This window comes from Microtus pennsylvanicus, chromosome 11 (assembly GCF_037038515.1).
Source record: "Microtus pennsylvanicus isolate mMicPen1 chromosome 11, mMicPen1.hap1, whole genome shotgun sequence".
Classification (NCBI taxonomy): Eukaryota; Metazoa; Chordata; class Mammalia; order Rodentia; family Cricetidae; genus Microtus; species Microtus pennsylvanicus.
This window is the reverse complement of record NC_134589.1, coordinates 49,660,366-49,672,547: the sequence shown is the minus strand read 5'-3', so window position 1 is coordinate 49,672,547 and position 12,182 is coordinate 49,660,366.

The following is a 12,182-nucleotide window of genomic DNA, read 5'->3' as shown; positions in this document are numbered from 1 at the left end:
GCTTGCAGTTAGCCTCGATGAGGGCAGTTATACCAGAGACACTGGCAAATACAATGAATCTGGGATTGACTTATTATTCCATTGATAGACGTGTTTAAAATGGGCTGACAAGATGGCTCAATGGGTAAAGAAAGGTGCTTGCTGCCAAGGCTGACAACCTGAGTTTGATCCCTGGAACTTATACGGTGGAAGATGTGGAACCCTGTAAGATGTTCTCTGACTTCGCATGTTTTTCATGACATGCACATCTACACAGACAGATAGAAACACACACACACACACACACACACACACACACACACGTATACACAAACAAGTAAATGCAACGCTTTTTAAAAACAAATTAATGAAGAAAATGTTAGTTAAAGAAATAAAAATTTATAAGAAATTCAAAGGATCAGGAAACTTTGTAATCATGATATAATGAGTAAAGGAAACAGCTGATGGAATTCCAAACTATGCTTTCAAATTATCCAAGAAGGGGCTCACAACATTGACAAAGAAACAAAGTCCTAATATATATGTCTTTCCCTTTTCTCTTATTCAAAATAAATAAAAATGCCCATTAGTGTCCATATTGGAACTGACCCAGAGCGCTGGCTGTTACAAATGCCCTGGAGCTATTGACCGGGTTTCACAGGACTGTAGGCTATCTCTAATCTTGGTGATGCATGACTTTAAAGGAATCTTTTAATGCAGAGATAAACATATACCTCACCCAAGGCTTATAAGAATAAGGGATTGGGAAGATGGTTCAGTCCATGAAGCTTCTGCTGTGCAGGATGAATTTCAGTCTTCAGCAGAAATCTGATGTGTGGATTCCTACTCCCAGAATATAGGGAGGCAGAGGCAGAGGCAGAGGCAGAGGCAGGAGGCTTCCTGTAGGAGCCTGGCCAGCTAGTTCAAGTGAATCTGTGCACTTTAGGTTCAACAAGAAACCCTGCCTCAAAACAAAATCAAACAAGGTGTAGAGTAACTGAGCAAAACACCTGTAGTCAACCTCTGGCCTCCAAACATACGTGTACAAGCACACATATAAATGTATATGCACAAGAACATATGCACAAACTTATGCCCACGCCCACCCACACAAGGAACACACCCAAAGAGACCTTACAAGAACTGAATGAGGTGCAGCCCTATCAGCACTCCCACGGCAGTGGGCTGGGTTGGCAGTTGGGAGATGTGGTTATATGTGAGCTGTGATCCTGCATTCTGTCTTTCACCTGGCCTTCAGAGAGAAGGTACCATGCTTCTCCCCTCCCTCCTATTCTTGTGACAATTTCTCCTAGAGTCACCTTGAACTTGAAAGAATATAAAGAAGTATAAAGAAGGGGACTACGAGGACTGTAGTTCCACTGATTTAAGCTTACATAATCCCACATGACTTTCCTGTCTTCAAGAGGAGGTACATGGCTGGGATGTAGACTTATTGTGTGTGGCAGCTGTTCCTAAGTCTGGTGGACTTTAGTGTTGGCTATTATCATATGTCATGCAGGTCATATAGGTCATGTAGGTCTGTGCACATGACCAATAGCCTGGCCCAGAGCTCCAGTGCCTGAGTTCCTCCTTCAGAGTCAGTCCAGAACCTGAGAGTGTGCTATCCCCACTGAGAAGACACATTTTCATTCTTGCCCTTGGTTCTGATCCATCCTTGTGGGAACAGATCAGGGAGGAACTCTTGGTCCTTTGAAAGGAAAGCTCTATTCTGTTCATTCACCGAACACTGAGCTGGGTCACACATGGATCCCTGAGAACCACGAGACAAATCCAAGAAGTTCCACCTTCAGGGTACTCCCTTCCTAAGGAGGACAGGAGGAGAGGCTGAGAAGTATCAGAGACCAAGGAGTTCAGGCAGGTTGTCCACTCTGTGCTCATCTAGAGATAGCAAAGACTCCTCACTATGTGCCCACGTGCACGGCACAGTAACTCTCATTTAAGGCTCCAGTCGCCTGTCCAAGCTGTGGGTGTCCTTCCACTTGTCCTGCACTCACCCACCACATTCTGCTCTCTTAGTGCCGGCACACTCACGTTCCCCCAGTCTACAGTGTCACCCCTTTCCTCCTCCAGATCCTGTTCAGTGCTGCATCCTCCAGAAAACATACCCTGTTCCCAGGAAAACAATCGTGACTTTGGGGATTCGCTCTCACACCCTCCAGCCTGTCTCTATTGAACCCCACTGATTGCGTGTTGGTTTACAGCCTTCTACAGGCAACACAGAATGTCCCAGGCGCTGCGCCAAGCACATTATGGGCATTGTCTCCACTTAATTCTTCCATGAATTCTGGAAGCAGGTGTTCTGAATGCCTTCATAGTAGAGGAAGTGGGAGCTTAGGAAAGGGCAATGTGACATCCCCAAGGACTCATGCTAAGCAGCAGCGTGAGCATTTGAACTCAAGCTGTTCTTATCAATTAAGTAATTAATTGGGACAAGGTCATAGTAGGTACCTCAGGTGAACTTGTGATCTCCTGCCTCAGCTTCCAAAGGCCCAGGATTATGTGTGTATAGCTCCATGCCTGACTAATGCTGCAAAGGCTGTTATTCTCTTCTAAGGTTAGAACGAGTTGGTCTCCATAAACACCAGCTGCTCGGACTAAGACAGAAGAAGTAGGAGGAAGGTTGACTGCTGATTGGTTACTCAGGGGTGGTAAGATGGTAGCCCTGTGGACCGTGCACCCCTCAGAAAGATACAGCTTCCTACATGGTCGCTGTCAGTCTGAGAGGGGTGGCTCAGCTGAATGGAGATGACGGCTGTCCCAGCTGAGGAAGGAACCAGCCCCTGCATTTGGCAGGAAAATGGTTGCAGGCACAATTCTGCCTCCCACCTTCTCAGACTCAGACAGGAAGGCTGTCAGCCTCACTCGTCACATCTGACTGAGCGACGGCAATGACATGTGTGTGGGAGGCACTAAAGTGGGGATCCCTTAATAGAGCAGGTGTCTCTCAGCCCCGAGGCTTGATGCTCGCTCTGCAGGGACTGCATCATTGCAGAATGCAGCGCCTTCCCCTGCAGGGACCAGGAGGGGGCAAGTGAGTCACTGGCGAAGTGGAAGGGGAAGCCAGGAACCCACTAACTGGTGTGTTAAATGTGTGTGGAGTGCTTGAAAACCAACATTCATGTGAAATGCCCATGATGAAATGCTGCACCATTTTAAATCAAGATAATTCCAAAAGGCTTTCCCTGGCTTTTGACAGGCACACCTGTGAGGTATGACGAGCAGGTCAACTGACCTCCCAGCTGAACTTCCGGGGAACAGAGGTTCACCTGTGTGTTATTGAACCAGCAGAACCAATCTGAACTTCATTCATTCACTCATTCATTCACCCATTCACTCATCAACCGTCTAGGAAGAGTTTTTCTGTGCAGTAAAGCCCATCAGTCAACAATAATGACAAGTTTTGCATTTATTTCTTCCTTTCTGGTCCTTGCTCTCTACACATTAGTTTAGTCCTCCTGAAAATTTTGAAAATTAATGCTAAGTATAGCCACTCTGGTCTTTTTCCTGATTTGACTGGGGAGGATGCTAAAAATAGCATTATATAGAATGTTCACTTGGGGTTTTTGGTATGTACATTTTATTAGGGCATGGAAATTACATTCTATTTGTATTTTGTTCAGAGCACCCATCTTTCAAGGGTTTCATAGACCGTGTTCCTTTAATAGTCTCCTTTACTTGGGAGAAGATTGAAGGCTTTGGACTACTCACCTCATTCCCCTGATGTCACTGGTTTATTCAAATGTTTTATTTCTTTCTCAGTTTTCTATTGGTGTGTGTGTGTGTGTGTGTGTGTGTGTGTGTGTGTGTGTGTGTGAGAGAGAGAGAGAGAGAGAGAGAGAGAGAGAGAGAGAGAGAGAGAGAGAGAGAGCGAGCGCTAGAGAGAGCATGACTGTTGGGGACAGAAGGCATTAGAGCCCCTGGAGCTGTAGTTACAGATAGTTGTGAGTTGTCTGATGTAGATGCTAAGAACTGAACTAAACATGGGTCCTCTCCAAGAGCAGCAAGTGCTCTTTACTATTGAGCCATCCCTCAACCCACTTTCTTTCCTGGCTTCAGGAGTTAAATAAAGAACTCGTTTATTTTTAATCTTTCTCGGTTTTTAACAAATACGTTGAAGGGGAAATTTCCCCTAGGAATGATGTTAATCATGCCCCACAAATTTCACATGAAGTGTCGTCATTGTCACTTGTTTTAAATATTTAATAAATGTTCATTGTGCATTCATTTTTCACTCATGTCATTTTGGAATGTGTGCTTTTATTTTAAAAATGTATTTTAAGCTACCTTAATTGATGGAGTCTCTTTTAATTCTGCATTTGTTGGAGAGCACACTGTGTGTGACATAGATTCTTTGTAATTTTCTGATACTATTTTTGTGACCTGATACAAAGTCAAGTTTTATAAAGTGTATCCTGAGCCTGAAAAGAATGAATACCCATGCTTGATTGAAGCAGGGCTCCACATTTATCGGTTACATCGAGTCTTTTAATTATGTGCTTCACATAGTTCATAGCTTTGTTGCTTGGTCTGGTTCTGGGGGAGGGCACTAAGCCCTTCCTGCATGATTGGATATTCACAGTATCTCTCTGTAACTCTGCCAATTTTTGCTTCCCATATTTAATACAGGCTATTTGAATTTATAGAAGTTTATGATTGTTATGTATGTTTGGTGGAGTGTGTTCCCCTTATCAGTGTGTATAATAATGACTCCTTATTGAAGCTTTTGCTTCACATTTTGGCTCCCATTAGCATTGCTAGACCAGATTTCTCTTCAAGTTTGTCTAGGATGTTTCCTTTTCTGGCTCTTTGCTCCGAGTCTCTCTGTCATATGAAAGCACCACACAGCTAGGTTTTTAGGAGTCTGATCTGACAGCCTGCTCTGGAGCAGCTGGTCTATCTATTCACACGTCATGCTGGCAGCTAGCGAGGAAGATTCTCTTAATTTCGGGTTTGCGTTAGTTCTATTGTTCAAGTCTTTGTTAGACTGACGGAACTGACTTTTACTCATTTCTCCCCACTCCCCTGCCCTGACTTGGAAACTCCGCACTGTGCTCTTCTGGCTTTGTCAGTGATCTTTGCACTCTCAAATCTTCTCTTTGCACATCAGTGTTTGTGACAAAGCACAGGTCAGGCGTTATTTCTAGTCTGCAGATAAGACCCTACTTAGCATACTGTAGTTCAACACTCTGTCTTTCTCCTTCTTGTTAGGCTGAACTCTAGATGGTGCTGTAATTTAGTAGTTATATAGTAGTAAAGTAACAATTAAAATTTTAAATTACATTTTGTGTGCGTGAATGTGTGAGTATGAGTGTGTGTGAGAAAGAGAGGGTATGTAGGTGTGTGAGTGAGTTGTGTGAGAGAGGATGAGTATGTGCAAGTATGTGTGTGTGTGAATGAATGTATGTGTGAGAGGGTATGTAAGTGTGTGAGTATGTGTGTGAGAGAGGGTATGTATGTGTGAGTGTGTGTGAGTGTGCAATGTAGGATTCCCCTCTGTATGCTATGAATATGTTGTATTATCATTGTGTTAATAAAGAAGCTGCTTTGGCCCATGGCAGGGTAGACTATAGCCAGGCTGGAAGAGAAATAGAGAGAGAGTAGGTGGAGTCAGGGAGATGCCATGTAGCTGCCTAAGGAGAAAGACACTGGACCCTTACTGGTAAGCCATAGCCTCATGACAATACATAGATTAATAAAAATGAGTTAATTTATAATGTAAGAGCAAATTAGAAAATATGCCTAACCCATGGGCCAAACAGTGTTGTAATTAATAATGTGTCTGTGTGATTATTCAAGTCTGCGTGTGCATACCATGGCATGTGTACAGGTCAGAGACAGCTCGTGACAGTCAGATTTCTACTTCTACCACGTGGGTCCCAGGGATAAAATCAGGTTGTTGGGTTTGTCAATGAGTGCCCTTGCTGACTGAGCCATCTTGGTGGCCCACAGAACAACATTATCTAGACAGCAGCTGAATTGATTGGCATGGTCTACTGATTTCTGGGCTTCGCTTTGTTCCTTAGGAGTTTCACTGCAGGTTTCTTTTCCCTCCTCACCAAAGCACATTCTTTGCTTGTTCTCTCAATGGTCTTTTATGTTTGAAAAAGTCCTGGTTTCACTTTCACCTTAAATGATAGTTTAGCTGGGAATGTAATTCTAGGCTTCTGATGATTTCTTCTTAGCCCATGGCAAAAAGACTTCACTGACTTGTGTCCTCTCTTGTCAAGAGGAATTTCAGTCATTATATTGTTTTGTAGATGATATGTTTTTATTTTTTATTTAATTAAAAAAAATTCCCCCATTTATGTTCTTATGTGCAGCTATGACATAGTGAAATGGAAATACTGCATTGCCATATGAAATGCCACAGAGCAGACCAGAGGTCAGGTAGGATTAGGTTCAGGATGTCATATCAACTTACTCACCTAAAAAAATTTCCTCCAAGAGATCAGCATTCCCCAATAACCTAAGGGCCTTGTAGAATTCCCATGAGGGCTCCACCTCTTTTATTAGGAATTACATGCTACATGCTGAGTTATGGTGGTGATGGTGGCACATGCCTTTAATTAGAGCACTTGGGAGGCAGAAGCAGGTGAATCTCTGTGAGTTCAAGGTCAGCCTGGTCTACAGAGTAAGTTCCAGGGCAGCCAGGGCCACACAGAGAAATGTGCTCTCAAAAAAACAAAACAAAAAAGATTTACTTGTATTCTTGTATTATGTGCTTGCATGTGTGTGAGCAAGAGAGAGAGATGAAGAGAGAGACAGAGAGAGACAGAAGGACAGAAAAGAGAGCCTAGGGGGCCAGAGGGTTCAGAGCCTCCTAAAGTCACAGGTGGTGTGAGTTGTCTGATGTGAGTACTGAGATCTGAACTCAGGTCCTATGAAGGAGGAGAAAGCACTCTTAACCACTGACCTATGTGTCCTGCCTCCTAGGCTCTATCTCTTAAATGATCCACTGATGTGTTGAACACCAAGCTACCAATACATGGCCCCTTAGGAGACAAAGTATAGCCCTCATTTCCCCTCTCCCTCACATTTTTCTGTGTAGTCATTGTCAGCCCAGCTTCTAAGAACCCAGCTGGAGTACTTGGTGTCTTTTAGGAGGTTAATCCTTGGTACTTTGAGGAGAGAAAGGAAGATGAAAATGAAGAGCCTAGAACTCACTGGTCTGCCCAGACTCTGGCTCAAAGGCTCCATGCTGCCCACCAGTCTCACACAGCTGCAACCCTGGGCTGGACACACTGAAGTTTCTCCTTTCTTCTGACATGAGCACACATCCCACAGAGGTGTTGGAATAAGAATTCCTACCTCACATAGTTGTTTTGGTCCCATAAGAAAGGACCTAAGCTGCCTCTCCTGTCTCTTGGCTTGAAACTGGTAGACCTGCAATTCACTTTATCTTTCCTCTTTGTCTTTTTCTGCCATTCCTAGACCAGGAAGACATTTATCTTGCATTTGAAAGTGGCCATCTTCTGAGTCCCCCACTATTTGCGTTTTATCTGTGAGCACCATGTGTTTGGATAGGAGGGAGCATTCAGAGCCGGAATTTTAAACATCTTGCCTGTATGATTCTTTTAGTGTTTAAACTGCACTAAGTTTTTGCAAAAATATTATGGTAACTAAGACATCCTAGCTAATAAAATAATCTATCGCTTCAGATTGTTTAGGAGATTAAGTGAGATTTTTCAAAATGAACACTCCTTGCAGAGTCTAACACAATCAAAAGTGGCTATTACTGCAGGAGATTTTGTTGTCTACCTTTCCCCCATACCTCTGTGTATGCAGGGCCCAGCCTTTCCCCCACGCCCTATGTACCTTGAGTACATAGGGCGTGGGGGAAAGGCTTTTGCCCGTGTGTTCTCAGGGTCCAGCCTTTCTGCCCTTTGTGCTGGAGAGGTTTGTGCCAACTAAGCAGAGGCTAAAGTCATCTGAGAGGATGGAATCTCGGTTCAGAAAATGCCTCCATAAATTTGGTCTGCAGGCAAGCTTATAAGACATATTCTCAATTAGTGATCAATTGGGGAGAGTCCAGCTCATGGTGGGTGGTGCCATCCCTGGACTGGTGCTCCTAGGTTCTATAAGACTGAGCAAATCATGCGGAGTAAGCCAGTGAGCAGCACCCCTCCATGGCCTCTGCATTGGCCCCTGCCTCCAGAATCCTGTTCTGTTTGAGTTCCTGTCCTGACTTCCTTTGATGGATAACAGTGATTTGAAAGTGTAAGCCGAATAAACCCTTTCCTCCCAAATTGCTTATTTTGGTTGTAGTAGGAGACCGCTTGTTTGTTCCCAGCTGCTCAGCCCCGAAATGACCACACAGAAACCATATTATTTGCAATACTGTTTGGTCAACAGCTTAAGCATATTTCTGGCTGACTCATATCTTAAATTAACCCATATCCATTAATCTGTGGATCGCCACAAGGTTGTGGTTTACCGGGTAAAGTTCCAGCGTCTGTCTCTGGCAGGTCTACATAGTTTCTCACTGACTCTGCCTTCGTTTTCCCAGCATTCAGTTTAGTTTTCCCCACCTAGCTCTATTCTGCTAAACCACTGACCAAAACAGCCTCTTTATTAACCAGTGGCATTCACAGCATAGAGAGGGGAATCCCACACCATTTGGTCATTGTTTCATCATAGCAATAGAGAGCATAACTAAGTCACCCCAAGTACTCTGCAGTCAACTTTTCCTCCATGTGCCTGTGCACTAGAGAGTACACAGAGGTCCAGTCTTTGTCCCATGTCCCCATACCCTGGGTTCAGACTTTACCCCTTGTTCCTGCATATTTTGGATTCAGCCCAGCTGATCTAGAGAATTCCAGCAAGCTGCATCTGCTCTTGCCTCAGGCCCTGCCTCCATCAGTGCACTGGTTTCTCTTGGTGCCTTTTCTCTATAAGAAGGTTTTCTAAGTTTGAGTCTTCAGAATTATTTTTGGCTCACTTATTAATAATAATTTGGAAACATAATTCAACAACAAATGCTAAGTCATTGGTATAAGTCAGCCTGTGTTATTTTTGGCATGACCTTGGGGACAAACACTAAACTCTGATCTCTGCAGAGGCTTGGGACTAAAGCCTTAGCTTTACTGCTGACTGACATTAATGTCTCCTTGGGAAAATGGCCTTACTCTCTGAATAAGCTTTAAATCTATAAATTGAGTCCCTTCCTGATAGGGCTTCTATGTAGGCTCAAAGAAACTGAATCCCAATCTCATGCGTAGCCATGGTGTCCAAATAATATGAAATGATCGTGCCAATGTACACAATATAATACTTGTCAAATAATTCTAAATGTAGTCAGTCCTTGGTATCTTCAAAGGATTGATTCCTAGGCTCCCTGACGACCCCACATTCTATGGCATCCTTTCTACAAAATGGCATTATATTGCAAATAACTGTGTGTTCTTGCATGCATTTAAAGACATCATTACATTGCTTATAGTACCTATTGTGATGTCAATATTATATAAACAATTTCAATGTGCTGATCAGAACATAAGAAAAAGCTTCTATGTGTAATACACACAATCTATTTTCAAATATTTTCAGTCTGCTGTTGGTTCAATCCGTGGTGTGAAACCCTTGGATACAGAAGGTGACAGGTGTGAAACCCAAGTATACAGAAGGTGGAAGGTTGATATGTCAGGATAGTTTAATTGTTACTATGTGGTAAGATGCACTGGAACCCCCTCCCCTCATCATTATAGGTAGATGAAGGCTTGAGTGTGTGTGTGTGTGTGTGTGTGAAGAGAGAGAGAGAGAGAGAGAGAGAGAGAGAGAGAGAGAGAGAGAGAGAGAGAGAGAGAGGGAGGGGGGAAGGGTAGAGGGAGGGAGAAAGAGAGAGGTCTGAATTTAGAAACTCTAACATCTGAGCTTGGGCTCTGTCCTCTGAGAGAGTGTCATTCACAACTGTAGCAGAATCAACTGCTTCTTCCAACATGTACCAGAGTCGTTTTTCTCAAAGGACAAGGTCATGGTTGTATTAACAGAAGGAATGATCTTTTGTCATGTGGGAAGAATTATTACCTGCTACGGTGCAGTGTGGCTGTGACTCACATAAGCTTGTGAGGAAATCGGCCACGGGACATCTGAATGGAGATTTGGGGGCCATCACTTTCACTGGCTCTTTCATTCCTAAGTAAACGTTTCACTTTGAATGGTTTTGGGTTTAGAGAAGAGTTGCAGCAATATACTCGCCCACGGCCAATGTCCCTTGGTCACACTTTGTTTTGTGACTCATAAAGCTGAGGCAGGGAGGAAGCTGTACCAAGACAAAGTGTAAGTGTCCTGGGAAAGAGACTAAGGGAAAGGGGCTGTGGTTTGCATGTGGTTTGCTTCCCCTCGTTGGTGTGCTGGATTCTTGATCTCCAATGTGATAGAATTAAGAAGTGGTAGACTTAAGGGGTGGGGCCAAATGAAAGATGATTAGTTTACCGGGGGCACGACCACTGGAACTGTTAATACTGATCTCATGGAATGACGTAGTCTGTTTGAGAGCCAGTTGTTAGACTCCCCCCGCCACTTCCTGTCTTGCCATGTGATCTTTCTTTCTTCCACCATGACATCATCTGCCATGTTGTAAACGGATGATGTCACCTGCCATGTTCTGATCTGATGACGTCATTTGCCATGGAGGCTTCCAGTCTCAAAGTACCCCTCTTTATTTTACAGTTATCTAGTCTTGGACAATTTTATTTTATTTTATTTTTTCAAGCTGTGGTCTTTCTGTGATCCCTGACTGTCCTAGATGACCAGGCTAGCCTAGATCTCAGAGACCCATCTGCCTCTATCTCCCAAGTACTGGAATCAAAGATATGAACCACCACCACCTGGCTGGTATTTTATTACAGAAACAGAAAATGATTCATACAAGGGAACTCAAAGCTGGGAAGATAGAAGGATGGAGGAGAGGGTAAGGAATGTCTCCAGATGCAAAAAGTGGCAATCTAATTCCCCAAATATCTAGCCCTGTCTTCACCTCACACAAACAATGGAGAGTCCATTTGAAATAAATTCAGAGGGGGCTTTTATTATTTTCATAGCAGGTGGCATAGGAAATACCTCTTGCTAAGTGGGATGTTCACAAGTGACACCAAAGAGCACTTAGAAAAAAAATCCACCTTTAAGGCTAAAATCTCAATGGATATTAATGTATACATTAGATGTGTAATAACCCACCTTTCAAAGCTGTGCTTTGAGGTGTGAGTCTGTCACAGGGGATTTCAAATCCTACAAATCCTAACAGGGGCAAGTTTTTCACCTGGAACCGTTTCTGTGTGTAGTCTCAGCACAGCTATATGAAAAATGAAAGTTCCTTATTAATGCTGTTCTCTCTCTCTCTCTCTCTCTCTCTCTCTCTCTCTCTCTCTCTGTGTGTGTGTGTGTGTGTGTGTGTGTGTGTGTGTGTACATCCATGCCCATATGTGATGTCTGTGTATGGACTTACATATACATGCTATGGTCGTCTGAGGAGGTCAGAGGAAAGGTAAGTTCTCACAACTGTGTTTTTGAAGCAGGGGCTCTCATTTCCACTGTGCTGAGTTCTCTAGGCTGGCTGGCCCTTGAGCTTCTAGTCCAGTCTCCTGTCTCTGCCTCCCGCCTTGCTCTAGGAGTGCTGGGGTTATGACGTGTGGCACCACATCGGGATTTTCACACTGTCTCTTGGGATCAAACTCAGGTTATCAAGTTCTCACAACTAGCCCCTTTGCCTATTGACTCATCTCTGTGGCCCCTGTGAGAAATTTTAACTTGAGAGTAATCATATTTGCTTAGTTAGCATTGTCTCAGCCTGCCGTTATAATTCCTCTCTGTAGTCCATGCAAACTTTAGAGGGAGGGGTTCCTGAGAGGAAGGTCTGTGTGGGTTCAAGAGCTGGGTCAGAGGAGTACACCAGACAGGAACCAGCTCCCCAACTAATGTTGGGCCAGTAGGCCAGCAGCAGAAGTGCCAGTGGGGGAGGGAAGAGATTCCTGGCTCCTCCTGTCTCTCCCAGGATAACAGAGATGTTGAGCTTTCTGTGGGCATTTCCTCTGGGTTTCAAAGCTTACAAATCATTCCTTCCTGTGAGCAGCTCAGGTGAATCTCCAAGGCCCTGTTGGCAAGTGACTGACAAGACAATTTGCTCTGACAATTTCTCGAGCCGATTTGTCCGCTGAACTGGGCTTATTTAGCTTTCTAGAAAACTG